Source organism: Lissotriton vulgaris, chromosome 6 (assembly GCF_964263255.1).
Source record: "Lissotriton vulgaris chromosome 6, aLisVul1.2, whole genome shotgun sequence".
Taxonomy (NCBI): Eukaryota; Metazoa; Chordata; class Amphibia; order Caudata; family Salamandridae; genus Lissotriton; species Lissotriton vulgaris.
Window position 1 is genome coordinate 519036899 of NC_141694.1, and position 27331 is coordinate 519064229.

Here is a 27331-nt window from a genome sequence, read left to right on the forward strand (position 1 = left end):
CGAATGACCTTATGGGTGAATGAATGAATGTGCATGTAGACGTAGGAATTAGTTAGTGGGTATGTAGTAAATGGTATTGGTGTGTCAATAGTTTCAAAAATGATACTTTGTATTTTACACTAGGTATATTAGAGTGTAAGGAGGTGCATTGTATTATCACATGAAGTATATCATTAGTGGTGTAATTATTGATGTTAAATGAGCTGCCATCAGTGATGTCATCAGTGATGTCATGAATGATGTAATATGTGACATCATCAGCATTGGATTGCGGATGCGCGAAATATATAGTTAGTGGACCTAACTATATGTCGAATTTCATAGGTTTTATATCAATAAAATGTCCAGCTAACTATATAGGAGGAATTTCAATTGTTTTTTATATGTTAATTCCTAACTATATAAGGCCTAAAACCTATGGGTTTTTTAGTGAAATTCATTGGTTTTTTAAAGGCTAATTCCTAACTATATATAGTGTATAACCTTTGGTTTTTTCAGTGAATTTCATTGGTTTTTCAAATGCTAATATATATATATATATATATATATATATATATATATATATATATATATATATATATATATATATATATATATATATATATATATATATATATAATATTCCTAACTATATATAGTGTATAACCTATGGTTTTTTCAGTGAATTTCATTGGTTTTTTAAAAGCTAATATCTATAGCTGTAAAATATATTCTTTATTACGTGACGTATCACGTAGCCACGTGAGACGCCTCATGACGCGTCGCATAACCGTGACGTATCGGCTCTGCAGCGCAAACAAAACCCGTAACAGAAGCGCGCCGGAGCATGCTTACAGATATATATATTTTGTCCCTAAATTCCTATGTTTATAACAAAAGTAGAAAAGTGCTATCTTTAACCAAAACCGTAACTTACCAAAACTGTCCACTATAGATGCTAGAGCGTATAATGTGCCACATTCGACAAATAACATTAATGGGAAAATATGTATTGTGTAAGTGGTGCGTCTGAAAAGTGTTTTCTGCATCTTTAATCCCTCTCTCTTCTTACTCTCTACTGCTCTTTCCATTTTCTGCGTCCCTTCGCCCTCTCTCTCCTGTCTTGCCCCCTGCGCTCTCTCCTGCCTGTCCCCCTCTCTCCTGTCTTTTCCTGTTGTGTCCCCTGCGCTCTCTCCTGCCTGTCCCACTCTCTCCTGTCTTTTCCCGTTTTGTCCCCTGCGCCCTCTCCTGCCTGTCCAACCTCCATTTTCCTGTCTTGTCCACTCTCTCTCTCCTGCCTGCCCCCCTCTCCCCTGTCTTTCCCTGTCTTGCCCCTCTCCTGTTTGCCCCGCTTTCTCTTGTCGTTCCCTGTTCTGTCCCCTTCTCCCTGTCTTGTCCCGCACTCTCCGGTCTCACCCTGTCTTCCCGGTCCCTTCTCCCCCCTTGCCTCTGCCTCCTCTCTCCCCCCAGGCTCGCGGGTCCCTCCTGCCCTCGGAGGATGAGCTCCTGGTCGCTCTTCACTTTCTTGCTGCTCTTGGAGATGGTGAGATCGGGACCCCGGAAGCAGGTAGGAGCCCTCTCTGTCTTTGGGGAACTTGAAAGGTGTGTGCCCCGCCCCCCTCCCCACCCCACCCCCCAACAACACACTGCCCCGGCCCCCATAAGGGAGTCGGCCGGTGAAATGATAAACAGGTGCGCTGGGCTGAATCGACGGCGCCGGGTCAGACTGGTAATCGCGGCGGCCATGTTGGAACGGGTGGATTCGTTCCGATAATGGATTGCCACATAAGCTGGAGAGGGGGAAAAATTAAGAATTGAGCAAACGAAGGGTGGGTCAGGGGAGTCTGTAGGGATAGAGACGACACTGAGACGAAGATAGGGTTATTGAAAAATATAAGTTGGGTCCTCGAGGGAAAAACAGTAGCCATGTTTGAATGGGGCCGGATGGCGAGTGGTCCCTCAAGGAAGCAGGGGCTGCATCAGCCAGACTCAGGTAGGAGAGGGGGGGGTGACTATAGGGGTGCCTCATAAGATAGCGATATGCCAAAGGCATTCCTCGAGGGAAAAAGCGGCGGCCATGTTGGAGTAGGACCGGGTGGCGAGTAGTACCTCAAGGAACTAGGGGCTGCATCAGCCGGACTCAGAGCGGAGGGAAGACTATTAGGGTGCCTCATATGATGGCATTTTGCCAGAGGCATTCCTCGTTGTGGCCTTTGGGAGACCGGCAGGCACAGGCTTCCCCCAGGCAGGGGGAAGCGGAAACCACGTCCTCCCGGCCCCGCCCACAACCAGGCGGCGGCGGCCATCTTGAGGCGGCTCGGGCCGCGGCGGTGATCTCGGGGGTAAAACGAGGGGTGAGCACCCTCGAAATCTAAATAAAACAGATAATAATAAAAAGGAGAAGCCCCCCAAGCCCCCCCCAAGCCCGCCCCAAAAAAAAATTGCGAAAAATCACGGGGTGCGCGCACCCGTGCGCGCTTATAGATATATAATTGATTTCTCTTCTAATTTTCTCAGGAACCACTGGAGGGATTTACACTATTTTACCAAAAGCATGATCTGCATACCAGACACTACCATCTTGACAAGTTTGGTGTCATTCCCTTCAGCGGTTCAAGCTGTAGCTGAGTCTAAAGGTCCTATGGAAATTAACATGGGGAAAACACGTTTTGGGACCCCCCTTTTTTCTCAGCCCCCACTTGACGAATCCCCCCCAAACTTTCAGGGAAGGAGCGGAGCGGAGCGAGCCATCTTCTTTGAGAAATTTGCGCAGATTCATCAACCAGCGCCAAAGTTATTCCCAATAGAATTTTGGGGATTTCCTATGGAAAACAATCCTAACTATATATACCTACTGGAGACCGCCAGTAGGTAATATATATATATATATATATATATATATATATATATATATATATATATATATATATATATATTACCTACTGGCGATAGCCAGTAGGTATATATAGTTAGGATTTTTTCCCTATGGGATTTCTGAAAATTCGATGTCTAATAACTTTGGCGTTTGTGGACGGAATTGGCTGAAATTTTCAGGAAAATGGCACATTTTGTTTCTGAGCAGCTCCTAGAAATTTGGGGGGGGTTCGTCAAGGGGGGGCCGAGAAAAAAGGGGGGTCCCAAAACGCGTTTTTCCCATGTTAATTTCCATAGGGCGGTTGGACTCACTTTTAGCCCGAACGGCTGAATGGATTTCCACGAAACTTGGCAAAATTGTAGGGACTGTTAGCCCGATGTGCCTTTGCTAGGTCTCAATATATGTGCTTCAGTGAATTTTGAGAAATTAACGTTTAAAACAAGATATATATCTGTAACAGCGCTCCGGGCTGCGCTCCGGTCCGCTTACTTTTCGCGTATCGGAACTTTGCGAAGCGAAGCTGATTGGCTCTCCGGTGTCTGTCAACATTCTAAACAGTCCGGCGCGGCCGCCATCTTGTCTCTCGGTAGGATCGAGAGACAAGAGGAGGCCAAAACAAAGGGGGAAATGAAGGAAAGGGGGCAAGGTAGACCCCTTTTGATCCCCTAGGATTGATGAGGGGATATTATAGAGTCACGCTGGGCCCAAAAAAAAAAATTCCGATTTTTTCGCCGTAGAGACGCGTCTTGGTACGCGAACCGGGCAGCTAACCGGGAAGCTAACTGGCAGTGTAACGGGAGTCTGACGAGTAGCTGATTGGCTGTCAACATTGTAAACAGTCCGGAGCGGCCGCCATCTTGTCTCTCGGTAGGATCGAGAGACAAGAGGAGGCCAAAACAAAGGGGGAAATGAAGGAAAGGGGCAAGGTAGACCCCTTCTGACCCCCTAGGATTGATGAGGGGATATTATAGAGCCACGCTGGGCCCCAAAAAAAAAAAAATTCCGTTTTTTTCGCCGTAGAGACGCGTCTTGGTACGCGAACCGGGCAGCTAACCGGCAGTGTAACGGGAGTCTGAGGAGAAGCTGATTGGCTGTTATCATTGTAAACAGTCTGGAGCGGCCATCTTGTCTCTCTGTGGGATCGAGAGACAAGAGGTGGAAAAAAAAAAGGTGTAAATGAATGAAAGGGGTAAGGCAAACCCCTCCTGAACCCCTAGGATTGCTGAGGGGGCTATTAAAGTTCCCTGGGGGGTGAAAAAAAAAATTGCGATTTTTCGCGGTAAAGGTGCTTCCTGGTACGTTAACCGGGCAGCTAACCGGCAGCGTAACGGGAGTCCGACATATTGTGTTTTTTGAACGTTTATGATATATGCACGTGTGGATTTGTCTAATTAAGGTTAAAAAAATATATATATATCTTTAAGCGTGTTCTGGCGCGCTTACGTTTTGGGTTTGGTTTGCGCTGCAGAGACGATACGTCACGGTTATGCGATGCATCATGAGGCGTCTCACGGGCTACGTGATACGTCACTTAATAAAGAATATATTTTACAGCTATAGATATTAGCTTTTAAAAAACCAATGAAATTCACAGAAAAAACCATAGGTTATAGACCATATATAGTTAGGAATTTGCATTTACAAAACCTTGAAAATTCACTGAAAAAACCATAGGTTATAGACCATATATAGTTAGGGATTAGCATTTAAAAACCCTTATTTTATTTGCACAAAACCATTGAAATTCCATATATAGTTAGTTGCACTAACTATATATCGCGGACCCGCAATCCACTGCTAATGATGTCACATATTACATCATTCTTGACATGGTCAGTGACATCACTGATGACATCTCAAATGACATCACTGATGACATCACTGATGACATCTCAAATGACATCACTGATGACATCACTGACATCTCATTTGACATTACTGATTACATCACTGATGATATCATTTATGTGATAATACATCTTCAGACTCTAATATAACCTTAGATACACTCAGTGTAAACAGGCACTCACAGACTGTCACACATCCATGGAGTTACTCACACACCTAGTCAGTCAATCACACCTCCATTTCCTCAACTATACAGTTATACACACCTTACTTATTCAAACATATACTAACACATATTTACTCTCTTATACAATCCTTGATACAAGTTCACAATGATTCATACAGCCACTCTCACATTCACTGGCTCTTATGTTCAGTTATTTATATATGTCAACTCTCACATGGAGTGTGTTTTACATATGTACTTACTTTGACATGTAGAACTGAGATATCCATTCACTCACCAATATACTCATGCACACAGTCAACTGTCCATACAGCTGTTTCTACATGCACTTTTGAAACCATACACCTAGGGAATCAACTGCTCACACATCTATGCACAGAGTTATACACCTCCCAGCCACCCACACACATACTCAGTCTCCCATACAAATACTTGGGCAACCATTCAATAACCCATATAGTTACTGATATAGCTACTGATTTAAACATGCAGCAGTTTACAGAAGAACATAAATAATGATTGCCAAATTAAGACACTTTAATCACTAACCCATGCACTCAGTGAGACACATTTAATCATTCTCTCATACAGTCAGTCATGCACCTACTAAATCCTTCATCCAGACACTTATACATCCACTCATTCTTCAATATGTAAGACATATTTTAACTTTACAGAAACATACAGTCACTGGGTGTTGTCATCAGTGATGTCATCAGTGATGTCATTTGAGATGTCATCAGTGAAGTCATCAGTGATGTCACTGACCATGTCAAGAATGATGTAATATGTGACATCATTAGCAGTGGATTGCGGGTCCGCGATATATAGTTAGTGCAACTAACTATATATGGAATTTTAATGGTTTTGTGCAAATAAAATAAGGGTTTTTAAATGCTAATCCCTAACTATATATGGTCTATAACCTATGGTTTTTTCAGTGAATATATATATATATATATATATATATATATATGAATACACACTCGTTTAGCGTTGACTCTCGCCTCTTTCCTCAGCAGGCTCCCGGCGGGATCGCCACCTCCCAAAGTATTAAACGGACTCCTGGCAGTACAAAAGCTCATAAATCAGCAAGACACCAGAGCCGGGGCCCAAATGTTCGTTCAAGGTGCAGATATTTTATTGGCCCCGGCTCTGGTGTCTTGCTGATGTATGAGCTTTTGTAGTGCCAGGAGTCTGTTTAATATATATATAGATATATATATATATATATATATATATATATATATATATATATATATATATATATATATATATATATATATATATATATATATATATATATATATATATGAAATACCTATAATTCACCGCACACGCATATATGTATATATATATATATTCACTGAAAAAACCATAGGTTTCACACCAGTTATAGTTAGGAATTAGCATTTAAAAAACCTATTAAATTCACTGAAAAAACCATAGGTTTCACACCAGTTATAGTTAGCTGGAAATTTTACTGATATAAAACCATTGAAATTCCCACGTTATAGTTAGTCGGACTCACTATAACTTGCGCGTGCAATGCACTGCTGATGACATCACATATTACATCACTCATGACATGGTCAGTGACATCACTCATGACATCACTGATGACACCATCCTTGTGACACAGTGACAGACCTCCTTTCAGTGTAATGTAACCCATGAAACACATATTCAAAAATAGAAACTAATATTTTCAAAAAAGTGGATATACCCATACCAGTTACAACAACCAATTCAGTAATACCACCATCTAATACACATCCACTCATGTGTATGTATATGGGTTATTAGATATTTTTATTAGTATCAGTATGAGTGTCTATATGGTTTGGTGGGGGTATTACTTAGCACATAGATGCATGAGTGACTGACTCTTTGTTTGTATGTGTTTTGAAGACAACATATGTACAGGACTGTATGGGTGGATGAGTGTCTATATGTGTTTGTTAGTGAGTGAATGACTGTCTCACTAGTGTCTTTATCAGTAACTACATATGTTTTAATCTAGTATATATGAATATTGATGTATATAAGTGAGTATATGTGAGAGTAAGAGATTGTAAGAGTTCCTGTTTAAATAAGTATGTGTTTCTATAAGTGATTGTTTAAGAGAATAAATATGTGTAATTTTAAATAGAAGTAAGGTGGAAGTGTGTGTATAACTCTATATTCAAATAAATGGATGTCCAATAGTTTATTTGCACGTGTGAATATGTGTGTGAGTAACTTTTGGATGAATGTCGGTGTGTAACAGGATGTATAGGTGTATCACTTCATATGATGAGTGAGTATATGTATGAGTGACTATATAGAACTGTTGGTGAATGAGTGGATGTGTATATAGATAGTGGAATTACTGAATTGCTTGTTGTAACTGATATAGGTATCTCCATTTTTTTAAAAATTTCAGTTTCTATTTTTGAATATGTGTCTCAAGGGTTACATTATAGTGAAAGGAGGTCTGTCACTATGTCACAAGGATGGTGTCATGAGTGATGTCACTGACCATGTCATGAGTGATGTAATATGTGATGTCATCAGCAGTGCATTGCACGCGCAAGTTATAGTGAGTCCAACTAACTATAACGTGGGAATTTCAATGGTTTTATATCAGTAAAATTTCCAGCTAACTATAACTGGTGTGAAACCTATGGTTTTTTCAGTGAATTTAATAGGTTTTTTAAATGCTAATTCCTAACTATAACTGGTGTGAAACCTATGGTTTTTTCAGTGAATTTCATAGGTTTTTTAAATGCTAATTCCTAACTATAACTGGTGTGAAACCTATGGTTTTTTCAGTGAATTTCATAGGTTTTTTTAATGCTAATTCCTAACTTTTTATTCATACTCATACCTATGTGTTTTTTAGTGAATTGCTAAAGTATGTTTTTGTAAAAATGAACACTATAATGTATATTGAGATAATATTTTTAATTTAAAATATTTTTTTTTTATATTTCACTTCAGTGCGCTTTCGGTGCGCGCACCGGTGCGCGTACCGTCAGCGCACTAACAAAAAAAAAAGAAAAAAAAAATGAAGGAGGGACTGTGTAATAGATAGTAAGACAGATAAAAAGTGTAAAAGGAAGTAACTGATTAAAGAAAAATGAATAAGGGAGCAAAAGAAAGAAGAAATAGGAAGAAGACTAAAGCAGAGGTTAAGGGAGAATGTAAATGGATGTTGAAAGTAAAAAGAAGGACAGTTAAGTATGGGAATGTCAGGTAGTGACGGAATCAGAGGAAAAGAATAGCAGTGATTGAGGGAAAGTAAATATCAGTGAATATAAGTAAAGAGGGGTGAAAGAGGGTACATGTAAGTGAATAAGGGTAACACATGGGGAGTAATAGAGAGAAAGAAGAGAGAGAGTAAAAGAAGGACTGTCACAAAGGGACTAAGTGAACCAGTAAAAAAGGTAAGTGAAGGAGTGTGCATAGGCAGAAGTACTGAAAGAAATTGAATGTGGTCGGAAGTAAACATGGAACAAAAGAATAAGTGAGGGAAGCAAAGTAAGGAAATAGGTGTGCGGTAGGGTGACAGAAAAATAGTGAAAATAAAACAAAAGGTGATAACAAAAAACATTTTACAAACACACTTACCATATAATCTATGCAAATTTGTATCTGTGAAAGATAAAGGAAAAAACATGTTATAATTACATAAAAATGTATAATAAAATAGAAGAAACAGTTCATGAGGTTTAAAAATCTACAAAAGTTTACTTAGAAATGAAGCAATAGTGAAGGATACAAAAACAGAAAGAAAGTAATGTAGAAAGAAAAAAAAAAGGAAAAAGAAATAGTTGGAGAACAAATTCCTAAAGGTAAAAAAGATACTAAAAGAATGTAAAATATCAAAACAAAATGAGTAAAGATAAGAAACTAAAAGAAAAATGATTGAAAAGGAGAGAAGTCAGATTGATAAACTATAAATAAAATAGAGGAATAGAAGATGATTGAGAGTGAGTGAAGTGAAGTCACAGAGTGAAGGGATGAAAGAAATGAAGTTATTATAGAACGATGGATAAAACAGGAGTGAGAGAGTAAGTACACAGAAAGACAAAAGGAAGAACTAACTGAACTACAGTACAATGAGTGTGAAAGAAAAAAAAATGGAGAAAGAGAAAGAGTGTTAGGAAACTAAAGCAGAGGTACTAAGAGAATATGAAAAAGATAAAAAGTGGTGGAAGGAACAGAGGAAATGCAGATAGTTCCTATCAGATTAAGAAGTTGTGAATGAAGTGCAGTAAAGAAACAGCGATGAAAAAAGAGTGTAAATTAGTAAAGAGAGGTAAATAAGGGTGAAAAAGAAAATGAGTGTATAACAATGTGAACACAATATAAATTACACAATGCAAACTACACAATAACTTCTACAATATGTTACATTATTTATTTTTGCTGTTCTCAGAATATATTGAATTCCACTTAAATTAGTGAGTTCAAAGTCTTCATCATATAACAGCGGGAAAAAAAAAACACAATCTAAAAGATTGTGTTTAAAAAAACCCATTCAAACATACATCTCATATATGTACACTAATCTTTGATTCACTTACTTTTCCATGAGGCCAAATAGAAGATAGTGAAGGTCCTTTTGGTGGAAAAAAGTCTGCTGTTCCTTATAAGTTCCATTTCATCGACTTCCTATGAAAAAAGATCTAAAAACATCATACCTTACACAATCCTCACGGCCAATTTGTGTCTGATATATCAGTATTTTTTACTTTGAGATCCACTTAAAGTATCTACATGAGATAAATAATTTAAAATATTAGATTAACTAACTAACTAACTAACTTTTATTAACTATTCCCGTCTTCAAAGGCCAATTCCCTTTACTAAAACTTTGGTTTTAAAAACACTAGATAAGAATTTGTAGAGTCATAAGGCAAACGTTGTTTATAAGTTAAATGAGAATCATTGCAGTAACTCCATCCATTTTCAGATTTTAAGTAGCATGTATAATGTCCTGAGGTGGTCGAAGATCCATCATGATAAATAATAGCTTCAGTTGTAAAGGTCCTTCCAGAAATTGATAACTGAGAAGCCACAAAATTTTTGATAGAAGTTGTCAATTTAGTTCCATCAGGTCTACATCGTTGGAAAACTAAAATAATATACTGCCCATACCTTTGTATAAATAATGTGGACAGCATTGTACAGTTACATTGGGTACACACCATATTATGATCTGCTGCTTTAACTAGATTTTTAAAAGACACTGATTTACAGTCTGGTAAAGTCAAATATATAAATCTTTCAGTGTCTATTCTAGTAGTACTTGATAAACTACAATTGTGGCAGTCATGCTGCCATTGATAAGAAAGACTGAAAAGATTATCTACATCTACACCTTCATCTTCCAAAACACCAAACATATACATTAAAAATTCCTGACAATCCTGCTGAATGTTCTGTGAAAATTTATCTTGACCAGAACACAAATCTAAAATATTTCGAATTTCTGTTACACTTTCTATTTGTGCTGTAACACTGCTACATTTCTGAAACACAGAATTCAATAAACCACACAATCTTTGATCCCGATTTTCAACAATCTGTTCTTGTAAACTTTTACACTAACCACTACATTAGCATAGCAGTTGACACCAGAACTATTTTCAAACTGAAATCCAACAACATTTTCTCCACAATTCTTTTTCTTCCTGTTTTCAATTACAGTTTTCTCTACTTTTTGTCTTTTTGCAACCCTAACTTTCAGATTTCTACTATCTGAATCCACCAATCATTGCTTGTGATTCAAGAGCAGAGAAACTCCACAATTATTTTTTTGTAAACTCCTACTGTTCCAACTGCCATTTCATTCCCACACTTCATCTGACTGGACCAGAACCTTCTCACATCATGTACTCTGTTTGGATTATTGGACATAGCTACATCCACTGGGCTCAAAGGTATGCAGCTAGCAGAAATTTTCATAACCTTGATTTATCAAATGTGGAAATCAAGTGGATTGGCCACAGAGGATTAAAATGTCACCAATTGATACCATTGGTGAAAACCTTTTTGCATCTGCCAGAACCTGACCTTATAATTGTGCACTTTGGTGGAAACGATCTAGGCACATTAACTGGGGTAGGTCTGGAAATGCTATTAAAGGACACCTTTCATCAATTGATGATACTTTTTCCCCACACTGCCTTGGTATATTCCAATATATGCCAAAGACAGAAATGGAACTGGTCCAACCAATTTGGTCCACAATTTGAGAAAGCACGGAAACATGTAAATAAATCTGTTTCTGCTTACATGAGAGACTATGGAATGGGTTCAATATACAATAATAACTTGCGTTACAACATGCAAGACATCTACAGAGGAGATGGAGTGCACTTCTCAGATGAGGGGAATAGAATATTCCTCCTGAATTTAAGAATGTGTATTGGAACCTACTTGTAGGTACCTAAATCAACCACAGAACCCAAAAGCTCTTCTCAGAGCTACCCTACCTCTGATCATTCAAAGCGTTTATTTTTTTCTAACTTTTTTCACTATTTTTCACCAAAGTACGCTTTCGGGAACGCTTAACGGTGCGCGCACCGGGCGCTCCCCCCGTGGAAAATTAAAATTTTTTTTTTTTTTTTTTACGTTTATGAGCCTCCTAAGCCCCCCTCAGAAAACCTAGAGGGTCAAGAAGTCTCTACAGTTCCCCCTTCTACCCATACCGAACATTGTTTACCCTCCATCTTGTGTCTCGATTGTACCGAAACACAAAATGGAGGACTCCCGTAACGCTGCCGGTGCGCGTAAAGGAGCGCGCACCGGTAAGCGCTCGATAAAAAAAGGTGGGAAAGCAATTTACAAAAAAACCACTGGAGACACTTTCATCAAATATAGAATAGGCCCTACTACATAGCAGTCCCTCCAATTTACCCAAATTTGGTGAAATTCCATTGAGACATTTAGGCTACAGGCCTCTCTAAATATCCTGAGGTAAATTACATGACAAAAACACACTTGTAATGTTAGAATTAACAACCAATTAAAAAGTATCTTTCATTTTCTACGATTATTTCCTGACGTTTGATTGGTTAAGTACAAGAATATATATAAAAGAAGAGAGGGAAACACAGCCATTTTGACTACTGCTTCCAGAAGTACATTTGAAAACAAATTTCACTGACAACTTCAACTGATTTCTCTAAGGTAAGTTCTAATTATGGAAGTATATTGTACACTTTAAGTTAATTTCTGAAAAAATATTCTGTTAGTGATATGCTATCCCTCTTTAATAGTTAGAGATAGAGATAGACTTCTCTGTAATAGTTATGGATTGAGTTAGGCTTCTCTGGTATACAGTACCCTAACTCTACTAATATAGTTAATTTGTATGCAATTTTCAGAAAGAAAATGGAAGGAGAAAATCAGGCAAATGATACTTCTATCAAAGTAAAGGTGGAAAAACCAGAAGATCAAAAAAAAGAAGTTGATTTCATGGATGACTCTTTGGATGAACAGTTTATAGAATGTTTGGAAGAAATGGAATCATGTACATATAATTATGAGGAAATTCCGGACAATATTATGTTAGAAATGTTATTAAATTATGAAAAAGAATCAGAGGAGTAAATTTATCTTTAATAATTTCAAATTGTTTCAGACAATATTCTTTTTTATATGTAATTCATAAAGTATTACCAAAAATGTTTAAAATATAAAGTGAGACTTATAGTATACTGTTCAACTATTTTTCTGTTACATAGTAAGTTTACTCATAGTTACTACCTTTCTCCCACTATATTATCTCATATGAATATTTTACACCTCATTTTCATAAGTGAGCAGGATAGACTACTCATGATCCCCTAGAAATTCTCAGGGAGTGCTTAAAAGATCTGTTTCTCCTTTCCAGACAGACTATGTTATGAATTCCATATACCACAAAAACATACAATAACAACATGCAAGATATCTACAGAGGAGATGGTGTACATTAAATGAAAGTCTCTGCATTGGTACCTACATGTAGGTACTTACATAAAATAAAAAAAAACAATTAATAAACATACAATTTTTTAAAGTGAATTTTTTTCCATAGTACCCTCCTTGGAGCGCTTCCCGGTGCGCGCACCGGGCGCTTCCCCCGCGAAAAACGCAAAAAAAAAAAAATTTTTTGAGGCCCCGCGGGGCCCTTTAATGGCCCCCATATCAAACCTAGGGGGTCAGGGGGGGTCTACCCTGCCCCCTTATGGTCAATTCCACCCTTTGTTTTTGCCACCTCTTATGACTAGATTTTACCGATAGACAAGATGGCGGCCGCTCCGGACTGTTTAGAATGTTTACAGACAACTGAGAGCCAATCAGCTTTCTGCGCGCAAGTCGCGTGTCGCGCCTGGAGCGCTCACTGGTGCGCGTACCGGAGCGCGGCTACAGATATATATATTTTTTGGGACGTTAATTTCTCAAAATCCACTGAAGCACATATCTTGAGACATAGCAAAGGCACATCGGGCTACCAGTCCCTACAATTTTGCCAAGTTTGGTGGAAATCCATTCAGCCGTTCGGGCTAAAAGTGAAATCGACCTTCCTATGGAAATTAACATGGGGAAAACGCGTTTTGGGACCCCCCTTTTATCTCGGCCCCCGCTTAACATATCCCCCCCAAACTTTCAGGGAAGGACCGGAACCCCGCAAGGCCATTTTCAGGAAATTTTCAGGCAGATTCGTCAACCGGCGCCAAAGTTATTCCAAATAGAATTTTCAGATTTAACATTGAAAAAAATCCTAACTATAACTACCTACTGGCGACCGCCAGTAGGTAATATATATATATATATATATATATATATATATAAATATATATATATATATTAAAACAGCAGTCCTGTCCGCTATCAATGCGGAACTGAGCAGGTGCGGACCTCTTCCCCAAACCAAATCACGATCTTCAATAACAAGCCATCAATACACCAAATCGTGTGAGCAGTGGTGTGGATTTATTCAACAATCATCGAACCAGTGTTCTCCATGACGCGTTTCGCTCCGCGGACAGAGCTTGATCACATGACGCGCCTGAAGCAGGTGTGCAAATTTTAAGCAAGGTAAAAGCCCAATCAGCCAAAGAAACACGGATAAAGGGCAAAAATGTGACAGATTACACAGCACCACATTATATGAGAGGATATAAAATAAACAGGAAACAACCATAGAACATTAAATAAGAGCATAGTGCTCGAATCACAAACTCATATTTAAAACGAATAGTTAGCAAATGATGGCAAGTGCCCCATGTAGGATCGTAACTAAAAGACAACATCATCATAGTAACAGCAGAGTGAAACAAAAAAGGGTATGCAAATAAAGTGCTAGTGCATGAACTTAATGAATACCCGTATTTAGTCTGCTATGAGATAATGAGTTAAAAGTGCAAGTGCATTACAGATGTTACCCTGAATATCCTCCAAATATATTCTGACAGATTGATGAATAATATAAAATACCAATAATAGCCTATTATAGTATCATTGGAAGTGCTTGTGAATAACATGTGAAACAAATAGTGCTAGTGTGATTTATAAAAAGTACATGAGACAGTTTAAGCTAAGGCTCAATGCAGGCAGCCTATAAAATACAGTAAATATTAACCATTCAGCACTAACAAATACAAAAACCAAAAACCAATGAAGATTTGCCTCAGTGGTGGACTAGCATATTTACAAAAAGTTGTGTAATTCATCAATATTGTTAAGCCCATTGGGTGCCTTGGTATCTAGCAGCAGATGCGGTAATGAATAAGGCTATTATCCAGGGCTCTTTTCCACCGGTATGGAAGAAGGCTACTGTTAAGCCTCTCCTCAAGAAGCCGACCCTCGATCCGGCCCTTCTGAAAAACTTCAGGCCAATCTCCCTCATGCCTGCCCCCGCCAAGATGTTTGAGGCGCATCTTAATCTGCATTTATCTTCTTTCCTTGAGTCATCCGGATACCTTGACAACACGCAACATGGTTTTAGAAAACACCATAGCACCGAGTCCGCTCTCATCTATGTAGTCGATAATATCCAACGCAAAGTGGACTCCGGCCTTACCACGGTTCTGGTTTTGTTGGACCTCACGGCCGCGTTTGACACCCTATCCCCGGCCATTCTTACATCTCGGCTTAGGGAAGCTGGTGTCACGGGGTCGGCCCTGAGTTTGCTCACCTCCTTCCTGCTGGAAAGACAACAGAGAGTGATGCTTGGGAACCACCTCTCCCCGGCTAAGTCTTTGCAATGTGGGGTGCCACAAGGGTCGGCATTGAGCCCGACCCTGTTTAACATCTACGTGGCCCCCCTTGCTAGACTAGTAAGATCGCAGGGGATGGAGGTGGTGTCCTACGCAGATGACACCCAGATAATGGTGTCACTGGCTCACTCCTCCGTCAGGTCATCAGCTGCCAGCTTCAGGGTATGCATGCAGACTGGATGTCCATAAACTCCCTGAAGCTTAATGGCAAAAAGACGGAGGTGTTGATTTTTGGGAAGGACCAAGATGCTTGGTCTGATGAGTGGTGGCCATCCTCGCTTGGCATCTGCCCCACCCCCTCCCAATCTGCCAGAAATCTGGGTGTAATATTTGACATCTCGCTCTCTATGACCCTTCAAGCCAACAGAACCGTGGCTACTTGCTGGGGAGTGATTAGAATAGTATCAAAAAAAGGGAGGGAAGAGGATAAGGAGTCCATTCGTTTCCCCTTAACAAGTTACTAATAATCAGAAAGAGAATGGACACTGGTGTCTGCAAAAACCATTAGTTTTTATCGGAAACCCTCATAGACTTCCTGGAATTATCATAGCGGTATATCTTTTTTGCGCCCCGTCAGGAGTCTTGGCATAGTCATTGGGTCAACGATTAACGTGCAGGATGCCTGCCTCACCCGAGGCTACTTCTGGTGTATGCAGAAGTGTCCAGAAATCAAAAAAGGGGTGAAGAACTGGACTCAAAAAACTGTTTGTGTAATAATACTACATACTAAGATTGAAATGAGTATATGTATTAACCCATTGTTCCTGCCGTTTACCAAAAAGCAACAATGTAGATTTACTGGAACCCACGCACGATGAACTTTATGATTATTCATCTGGTTCGGAATATCGTATACTAATACTTGGAACTGACGATATATCAGTCACCTGCTAACTTTGCGCAAAAAGTACTAACATCCTTTTGGATGTTGTGTTACACTGTGTTCCCATTTCCTGCACTATTGATAAGTCCATCAGACTTTCCACCATCTTACATGACCATTTTCTATGTATACATGAGTCTTTCTTTAATGTCTATGGCCCGTATTAAAGACCGGATACACAAGACCCGCCCATAGCTGGCGGCAGAGTCAGCACAAGGCACGCAAATCGCGCCACATGGGTAAGAATGGCGTCTTCCCGTTTTACCAAGAAAATCAGGTAAGAAAGCCCCCACAACTAACCAGAGGCGCTCTATTGTCTCCCACTCAGTGTAAATCCAGAAGCGACTCCCCGTCCCCGTTGAAGTCAAAATACTGAACGCATAAGGTACTGCACTGGGTCATGCATGGGTCTGCATGGGGAAACGAAATGTCGTTTACAAGCACAGTCATTATTATCTGATGTTTTAAAAGTGCACCGTAATACAACCGCTACCTTTTGAGTCTGCCAATGACATTTTAACGGTTTAGACATCCGATATCAAATGTTTATATTGTAAACTTGACGCCTTTATATTAGGACTTAGTCACCAGATGCGAGTTCCTTAAGAGAACATGAACAATTTTCAGCCTTTCTCTTTATTAGAACACATAAACACACATTTGGGTATGCTTGGGTCCTTAAGACAATATGTTAGACGGGACAGATCACCTCCTGTCACTTTTATTTACATCGACAATTTTTACAGTGTAATCCACCATCTGCTCACCGGAACCTCTGTGAGGACAGCTTTGCTGCTACTCATGAACAGACAGCATGCACTGTGATACTTTATAATCGGAAAACTGTGCTTGATGCCGTTGCTTTACACGTATACTGTATGAAGGTTGATGCCTCACTTTCGTCCTTAAGACATTGAGGACCTTTATAAAGAACAGCCGCAGGGCTGGAGACCACTCCCTCCCCAGACCATGTTGTTTCTCTTACCCCCTCCACTCTCATGATTAACCCCGGAATAAGGTTAATCTGTGTTAGCATAAAGTAATGCTATATTGTGTGCATATGTTTGCCAAACCTCACGATCATACCAACTGACACAAGAATTTTGTTGGTTTCTTTTCACAGCTTGGAAATCCCATTTTGCTACTATTGCAACACACACAAATGGTGTGCGTGTTATATATATATATTTGTATGTTTGTTTTTTGTTACTGTCCTGACGAAAGCTCCCCTGACCCCTGTGGGCCCTGTGAGCTGAAACATGTCGACACTTTTTTAGAATGATATGGTAGCCCAATAACTCAACTACCCACATATCACAATGTTTCTTAATGATAGTGACTAGTCTTTTTCTTATATTAAAATATTTTTTTTGCCCCTTTTTTGATTTCTGGACACTTCTGCATACACCAGAAGTAGCCTCGGGTGAGGCAGGCATCCTGCACGTTAATCGTTGATCCAATGACTATGCCAAGACTCCTGACGGGGCGCAAAAAAGATATACCGCTATGATAATTCCAGGAAGTCTATGAGGGTTTCCGATAAAAACTAATGGTTTTTGCAGACACCAGTGTCCATTCTCTTTCTGATTATGAGTGATTAGAATACTCAATAAAATCCGAGGGTATCTTTCCCCCCAAGCTCATAAACAGGTTGCAGTTGCCCTGGTAGGATCAAGGCTAGATTATTGCAATTCTCTTTATGCGGAAGCCAATACAAGTCTTGTGCATCGACTGCAGATAGTGCAGAACGCGGCAGTTCGGTTTGTTCTGGCTCTCCCTAAATCCTCCTCCGCCACTGCAGCCAGGAAAGAACTCCATTGGCTTCCTGTCCACCACAGAATTTCTTTCAAAATTCTGTGTCTGGCTTACAGAGCTTTGGCAGAAGGCCCCTTGAGCGCCATTGGTTCACTTCTGACACGCTACGTCCCTACACGAGACCTTCGCTCTTCGGGACTTTGTCAACTGGTTGTTCCTCGGACTAAGTTAGCCAGATGGGGAGCCAGAGCTTTCTCTGTGGTTGCTCCGAAGCTTTGGAACTCTATCCCTATCCAAATAAAAACCCTTCCCTCAATGGAGACATTTAAAAAGGCTCTTAAAACCTACCTTTTCAGGAGGGCATACCAATGAGAGAAGGTTGTAGAAGGGGGGACATTGCTGCTTTATTTGATTTAGGCGCCTTGACGCCCGTTTCGGGCTAAGTTTGCGCACGAAAAGACCCGGTTCATTCATTCATGAAGTAAGTTTCTTTTTGCCTGAGGAGTTTTTCACGGTCACCCCCCCCCGTCCGGGGTTGGGGACCGAACCCAAAAGTGTGTATTCCAGGTCTTTGGGTTTGTTGCTGTGAACAGCTTTAAAATGATGAGCTACTGGATAATTGCTATCCGAATTGACTATATCTCTCACATGCTGCAGAATGCGTTTATTGGCAGGCAATTTTGTGCTTCCAATGTACTCAAGATTACACGTACATTTCAGCTTATAAACAACAAACTCAGAGCGACAAGTAAGGTATTCTTTGATGGCAATCTGTTTGTCGCTAAATGCTGATTTATATTATGTACCTTCCTGGCGAATGTACATGCACGACATGACGTGCATTTGAAAAAGCCTGTTTTTAACAACCAATTGGGTTTGGGGACAGATTCTGGCATGGATCTCTCCAAAGCATCCCTCATATTGGGTGCCCTCCTAAAAGTGATGGCCGGCTGCTTGCGCAAAATGGGACCAAAGATGATGTCAGTAAGGACAATCGGCCATTTTGCGTTAATGATTTGCCTTGTTTTGCGCTCCTGTGAACAAAATGTAGTAATACGGCGGACAGGGCCAATACTACTCGGATCAGGAATGTTCTGAATCTTGGGTTTTAACAATTCATCTCTCGATCATAATGCTGCCTTTGAGAGAGCCCGGTTAAGTAGTTCTAATTTATAACCACGCAAAGAAATCTTTGAACAGATTCGGCAAGGCATTGATTAGATGTAGTTATATCACTGCAAATTCTCTTAACACGAATAAATTCGCCAAAGGTTATACTATTAATAGTATAGGTTGGATGCACACTACGGGCATGAAGGATAGAATTCCCAGCCGTAGATTTCCCTATGTATATATATTACCTCCTGGCGGTCGCCAGTAGGTAGTTATAGTTAGGACCTAGTTTCCATAGGAAATCTGCAACATTATATTTGGTGCCGGTTGACAAATCTTCGAAAAATTCTCCAAGAAGATGGCCCGCTGCTATCGTTAAAGTTTAAGGGTGATTCGTCAAGCGGGGGACGAGAAAAAAGGGGGGTACCAAAACGTGTTTTCCCCATGCAATTTTCCAAAGGGACATTTAGCCGCGGTTACAGCCCGAGCTGCTCAACGGAATTATACCAAATTTGGCAAAAAGGTGGAGTTTCGTTCACAGTTCACGCTTTTTGTTAAATGGTGTAAATCCATGCTGTAGTTCCTGAGAAAATCAAAACTAAAATCATGGAAATATCTATGGACGAAGTAGGGTACGCGTATTGTCCGATGATCATATGCGTACCCTTATGAGCACGAGCTGCACGCTAATTGGCTGTCAACTGTCTGTCAACATGCCAAACCAGGAAGTATTGGCAGCCATCTTGTGTCTCGGTAGATCCGAAGCACAAGAAAACTGACAAACAAGTGCGCAAAAGACGCAAAGGGGGTAGGGTAGAAACATCCTGACCCCCTAGGCCTGCTCAAGGGTTCCACAAGTACCCCCAAGGCCCAAAAATATGTATTTTTTTTCTCGCGGGATACGCATACAATACGCGTATCGCGTGAATCAAAGAAAAAAAACAAAGCCTGCTTTAGTGCTAAGTCCAAGGGGCAATGTCATCTATTATAATGAGGGGCCCAAAGGGGCCCCCAGCCCCAGGGACTGCAACCTCTAGGGCATTAAGATTATGTATGCGGGGGCTCAAGGCTCCCCGCAGCCTTGTGGACTGCCACCCCCAGGGCTTCTTTTTTTATTATAGTAATGGGGGGCCAAGAGGGGCCCCCAGCCCCGGGGACCACCACCCCAGGGCATTAAGATTATGTATGCGGGGGGCTCAAGGCCCCCCACAGCCCCGGGGACCACCACCCCTGGGGCTTCGTTTTTTTATTATAGTGATAGGGAGCCCAGAGGGGTCCCCCAGCCCCGGGGACCGCCACCCCCCTGGGCATTAACATTATGTATGCAGGGGGCTCTAAGGCCCCCCGTAGCCTTGGGGACCGCCACTCCCTGGGGCATTGGTTTAATATGTGTGGAGGGCTCTCGGCCCCCCTACAGCAAATGTAAATGTGTGGGGGGACTAAAAGGCCCCCTCAAGCCCCGGGGTCTGGCACCTCCCCGGGGCATTAAATATTTAACTTTATGGCAGTTTTTTATGGTAAAATTAGGGTATGCATACGCAGCTTGGTGCTTAGCGCGACTTCTGGTGTGCACGTGTTAGGTACGTGTATCATACCCCGTATGCTGCACGATTTATATATCTATCAAGCTTATGTGTTTAGATGTCGGGTGGCTCTAAAAAGAGCCCTTGTATTTATTGGGAAATTTGGTACCTACAAGTGAGTACCAATGCAGAGTCTAAAGCTCAAGAGGAAGACTCTGATCCCCTCATCTGTAAAATGTACAACATCTCTCCTGTAGATACCATGCATATTGAAACGTAGATTGTTGTGGTAAATGGACCCCATTCTATTGTCTCGGAGAAAAGCAGAAATAGATTTTAGAATAGACAAAGGCTGTTTGGGGGAAAAGTGCCATCAATTCTCCAAAGGTGTCCTTCATAAGCATTTCCAGACCTACCCCACTCAAAGTGCCTAGGTCATTGCCACCACAGCGCACAATTATGAGGTCAGGGTGTTGGAGATGTAAAAAGTATTTACCCAAAGGCATCAATTGGTGCCACTTTAACCCTCTCTGTCCAATCCATTTAATGTCTGCATTTGGTAAACCTAGGTCTTTGTGAATTCCTTTCTGTTCTGCGTACCTTTGGCTCCAGAAAATATAGCTGTGTCACACAATCCACACTGTAAGCATGTTGAAGAGAGGTCTGGATGCAGTCAGATGGTCTCTGTAAATGAAATGGCAGTTTGAAAAGAAAGATTTTTCTAAAATGGTGGATAAGATGCTGTTTTGAAAAAAGAAAAGAAATGATTGGTTGTTTGAGAAAATTTTACACTGAAAACTAGGGTGCAGGTTTCTATTTTTTAAAAGCATTATTCTTATTGGTTAACAAAAACTGATTGAAAGGTACTTTACATAAGATAAGCTGATATGTTGAAAAGTGAAGCACACTTGCTGTTTTGATTAGCAACATTGTGTGATGAACTTTTGACCTGTGTGCTCAGTTAAGTGTTTCATGAGGTATTTCTATGGTAACAGGCAGAAGGCAAAATGGGGGTAGGGTTGAAAGTAATGTCAGTTGAAAAGGGTTCAAAAGTTCACCCAATAGAAATGTGTGTCTGCTCTTGAATTAAAGTGGGAAGAAATGTGATTTGTTTATTAACATGTATATGTGAGCAGAATGAGAGGGAAAGTTTGCAATTTTCTAGTTTTACTAAGAACAGTAAAGTACAGAGATTATGTATAAGAATATCTGCTGTGTGACTGACATACTTCTTAATATACAAATCAATTTGAAAGGTGAGTTGTTAACTTGTAAGGGGATGTATGTGGTGCATTTTGTTTTTAATAAGAATAATGTGTTTTTACTTCTAAAGTGCAAGGAGTAGTTTAGTTGTGTATAATCACATTCTGAGTTTGTCTGCATTTGGATAACCATTGTGATGAAAGCATTTGGTAAGTTAATGTGTTTGGTAAGTCAGATTTGTACAGTAGAGTGCAGTACTAAATGCACTGTGTGTGCAGTCACTTTTTCAGTTCTAGAGTAGTTAATAGTGTTGCTTGTTTAGAATTTGGCTTGTGTTTCAAATGTACAATTTTCCAGGCAGTATGCATACACTACTGCAAACTCTCTGTGGCAGATTTAAAAGCCTCTAGTGTCTCTTTTTGCCGCCATCGTGTCGCTTTTTTTATGTAATGTTGGCGCCAATAATGCAGCAGATTGCTTATGTATTTGCAAAATGAATCAGGAGTGTATAGTAAAATGCAGCAGTAAGATATATAGAATGTGTTTAGTCACCTTACAGTTTCCAGACAAGTAAATGTTTTTGGTAAAACGCAAGGTCTAATATTTTTTGTCTAGAATCACACTGTGTGTCTGTGTGCATTTAGGAATTATTCTGAGAGAAGCAGTTTTGTGCGTTATGTGTTTGCGAACACATAAGTGCTTAAAAACCTATAATTTTTTCAAGTTTTGATAGAATTAGAAACCTAATATTGCTGTTCTGTTTGAAAATTGACTCGTGGTTGTACAGTGTTAGAATTGGGGGTCTCTAGTTGGCACAGGTAGGTACTGGTGACAAGCAGGGACCCTCTCCTCTAGTCAGGGCAAGAGAATTACTCTCTAAAAATAACCCCTGCTCACCCTCTAGGCGGCGTGGCGCGAGCAGTCAAGGCTTATTTCAGAGGCGATGTAAGTTAAGCAGTTGTGACCACATACAGTAACCCAGTGACAACACTACAAATGGACAACACACAGGTTTTATATAAAAAAAGAAGTATACTTTATATAGAGTTATCACAAGACCAATAAACGACAAAAAGAATCCACAGTACTATTACGTTTCAAGAGTTCAGGTTAAAAAGGCTTAATTCAAGGTTCTGTGCGAGTCGGTAGCCTTGTCGGGCTACAGCGTTGCTGAAAAGAACACAGATTGGAATAAATCCAATGGACTATGGTGGTCCGGGCCCCCTCAAATGTCGACAGACTCAGTCACAGTACCTTTTCCTTGAGTCGGCGGGCACGGATGTGCGAGCCGGTTCCGGGGTTCGTCGCGGTGTAGAAAAAGAAAGCGTTGCAGGTCACTGTGTCCTTCCAGTCGTGGTGCAGGCTACGGCATGTTGACAGCGTCAAGACGGAGTCAGTGAGCTCAGAGCTTGCGTTGTTCGAGGCAGACGTTGCTCGTTGCGGTGCTTCCAGCTTTACGGTGCTGTGACAGAGCCTGAGTTCGGGAGCTTGCGTCGGTCAGTCCGGATACCGGTGCGAGTCGGGCGGTGCGTCGTGAAGCGTGCGAGGCAGTGCCCAACTCCGGTGCGATCACAGGACTTGAAGTCAGCAGCAGTGACCGAGTTGGTCAGACCAGTACGAGTCGGTGTATCGAGGCGTTGCACATTGTGGTTTCCCTCCGGTCGCGATGCAGGCTATGGCTCATTGACGGCGTCGAGACGGAGTCGGTGAGAGCAGAGCTTGCATTGTTCAAGGTGGACATTACTCAATGCAATGCCTACAGGACACCAGGCCAGTCGTGAGAGTCGGTCACAGCTCACTGCCTCTGTAGCCACTTGTTTCCAGCAGCAATTCACAAAGGCTGGTGAAGTCTACTGGTCCTGGGACTTCGTTCAGGGGGCAAGCTCTCTTCCAAGCCCTTGGAGATCTTTGCACAAGTTGAAAGAAAAGTCCAAAGTTCTTTCTCCTCTCTTTGTCAGTCAGGCAACCACTGCAGGCCAATCGACCAAGCAGCACTAAAGCTTGAATAGTCTCTACTCAGTTTCTTCAGGTTCCTTCTCCTCATCAGAGGTTTTGTCTTGTAAGTCCAGAAGTGATCTAATTTCTTGGGATCCCCAAAATCCTTTGTTCTCTGAGGGGAGAGGGGCCTGTGCCCAGTTCAAGCCAGTTCTGAAGCACTCTGTTTTTCAGACTTCTCCTTTCCTTTCACAGCGGAGGGCAGGCACATCAGACGCCCCACAGGATGTGGAGCCAGCATTGTGGAAGGCAAGTACAGTCCTGGAGCACTTTGTTGACAGTCTTCCTTCTCTTCTTTCAGTGTGCAGGGCAGAGACATCAGACGCTTCACAGGGGGTGGAGCCAGCATTGTAGAGGGAAGGCCCAGCCCTAATCAGGTCCCAGGTGCAACTCCTCCCTCCCATCTAGATGCAGATCTCCCTATTCACCACCGGCAAACCCAGCCTGTCTCCTGGAATTCCCCAGCCCTGTCACACACAAACCAAGACAAGGAATACACAACCTCGCAGAGGTAGGCTCAAATGGTTTGGCAAACAAATACCTAATTTGTAAAAGTAGTATTTGCAAACACAGAATATTAAAATAAACTTCACTAAACTATGTCTTTTATTATTCTGAGTCCAGGCATACTAAACTCAAATTTCTACCATGTTCTCTGAGTCTGCTAGGATTATAAATATGTAACAATTCAGCAGCCCATTCTGGCCTATGGAGGTAGCCTTGCAATAGTGCAATAGTGAAAAACGAAAATGGCTGTAATTCACTATTAGGACATGCCACACACATCAGGGCTTGTCCTACCTTATAATTACAATGCACACTACCCTTGGGCCTAAAAATTGATACTTGTATAGCGCACTACTCACCCGCAAGGGTCTCAAGGCGCTTGTATGTATACCGCTGTGGAACCCAACCTGGCTTTCCCTGTGAGGCGTCCACTCCTGGGCACCACCAAGGTGGAGGCCAGGCATCCTTAGCGTTGTGGGGGCCGTTGTGGAGATTAAGCAAGCTATTGCCTAGAGTTGCAGAGTGGGACTCCATAATTGGAATAGGCACCAAGGCGAGAATTATCAGGTCCGTGGAATTTTTTTGAGCCCAAGACCCGCCGAGGCGGGGAATTGAACCCTGGTCCCCGGCTAGACCTCTGCATCAGGGTCTGCCGTTCTAACCATTGAGCCACACTTCTACGCCTACCATAGCGGTGACTAATATGAAGTCAAGGGAAGGTTTAGGAAATGGCAAGTGGGTGCACTTGCCCGGTCAACATGACAGTATCAGACTGCATGCAGTATCTGCAATGGCAGACCTTAGACACATTTTACAAGGCCGCTTCTGTGGGTGGCACAACCAGTGCTGCAAGCAGACTAGCAGCATTTGGAATTACACACCCTGGGCAGACTCAGTGCACAGTACTAGGATCTGACAAGTAAAGCCAACATCCAATCATGGAACCACTAATCAATACATCAATTTATAGTAGGGAGCACTGGCACTGTGGCACTGGACAGCAGTGGCACAATGCCCAAAGCATCTAACACCAGAAAAACTCATGAGGCAACAGCAAAAATGGATGGAAGACCCACACCAAAGGTGCCAGGTCTAACATACAGGAAAATGCAGTATTCATATTTCTGAAATGTGTGCAGTCATATTAGCCATTCAAGAGCAATTAATAGTGTTGCTTGTGTAGAATCAGACTTGTGTTTCAAATCTACAATTTACCAGTCAGTATTCATACACTGCTGCATTCACTCTGGGGCCGATTTACAAGCCCCTTGTGCCTCTTTGTTGTTCTATTGTGTCACTTTTTTGATGTAATAAAAACTCAAGCACTTATAAATTCAGTCAGGTACTGTCCTTGCAGAACTGTAATCATTCAGTCAGTACCTAAGTACTCATGCAGCGAAGTAGGCCTTAGGGCATGAACTGCTTCAAACCGCTATGCACTATGCTTGCAGTCTTCTATCTACCTGCACACTTGTCTTTTATACCTTCAATTCCCTAGGCCGTATCCTTACACTTCCACCAAGCACTCTGTCAGTGCTGTTGCACTATTGTAGTTACCCATTCAGCAGTTTGGGCTAATCCATTCACTGCACTAAAACTCAAGCACTTATAAATTGAGTCAGGCACTGTCCTTGCAGCACTGTAATCATTCAATCAGTACCCATGTACTCATGCAGCGAAAAAGACCTTAGGGCATGAACTGCTTCAAACCGCTATGCATTACGCTTGCAGTCTTCTATCTACCTGCACACTTGTCTTTTATACCTTCAATTCCTAGTCTGTATCCTTCCATTTCCACCAAGCACTCTGTCAGTGCTGTGTCACTCTTGTAGTGACTCATTCAGCAGTCTGTGCTAAGCCATTCTATGCACTACAACTCAAGCACTTATAAATTCAGTCAGGCATTGTCCTTGCAGAATTGTAATTATTCAGTCAGTACCCAAGTACTCATGCAGCGAAGCAGGCCTTAGGGTCTGTACTGCTTCAAACCGCTATGCACTATGCTTGTAGTCTTCTATCTACCTGCACAGTTGTCTTTTATCACTACAATTCCCTAGTCTGTATCCTTACACTTCCATCAAGCACTCTGTCACTGCAGTTGCACTATTGTAGTGACCCATTCAGCAGTATGTGCTAATCCATTCACTGCACTAAAACTCAACCACTTATAAATTCAGTCAGGCACTGTCCTAGCATAACTGTAGTCATTCAATCAGTACCCAAGTACTCATGCAACGAAGTAGGCCTTGAGGCATGAACTGCTTCAAACCACTATCCAGTATGCTTGTAGTCTTCTATCTACCTGCAAACTTGTCTTTTATACCTTTAATTCCCTGGTCTGTATCCATACACTTCCACCAAGCACTCTGTCACTGCTGTGGCACTGTTGTAGTGACCCATTCAGCAGTAGGTGCTAATCCATTTACAGCACTAAAACTCAAGCGCTTATATATTCACTTACACAATCTCCTTACAGTACTCAGATCATTCAGTCAGTACACAAGTACTCATGCAGCAAAGTAGGTCTTAGGGCATGAACTGCTTCAAACCCCTATGCACTATGCATGTAGTCTTGTATCTACCTGCACACTTGTCTTTAAGAACTTCAATTCCCTAGTCTGCATCTTTACAATTCCACCAAGCGCTCTGTCAGTGCTGTTGCACTATTGTAGTGACACATTCAGCATTGTGGGCAAATCCATTCACTGCAGTAAAACTCAAGCACTTATAAATTCAGTCAGGCACTGTCCTTGCAGAACTGTATTCATTCAGTCAGAACCCATGTACTCATGTAGCGAAGTAGGCCTTAGGGCATGAACTGCTTCAAACCGCTATGCACTATGCTTGTTGTCTTCTATCTACCTGCACACTTCTCTTTTATACCTTCAATTCCCCCGTCTGTATCCTTATACTTACACCAAGCACTCTGACACTGCTGTTGCACTGTTGTAGTGATTCATTCAGCAGTATGTACTAATCCATTTACTGCACTAAAACTCAAGCACTTATACATTCAGTCGGTTCGGTTCAAAAACTTTATTCGATTCAAACAGAGAATCATAAAAGTATACATTTTAAATTACAAAACATGATTACAATTTTAATTTTAAAATGAACCATCTAAAATTACACATTAAGAAAATTAAAACATAAGTTGATATATTCAACAAGTCATTTATCAGGATGAAACATACAGACAATAGA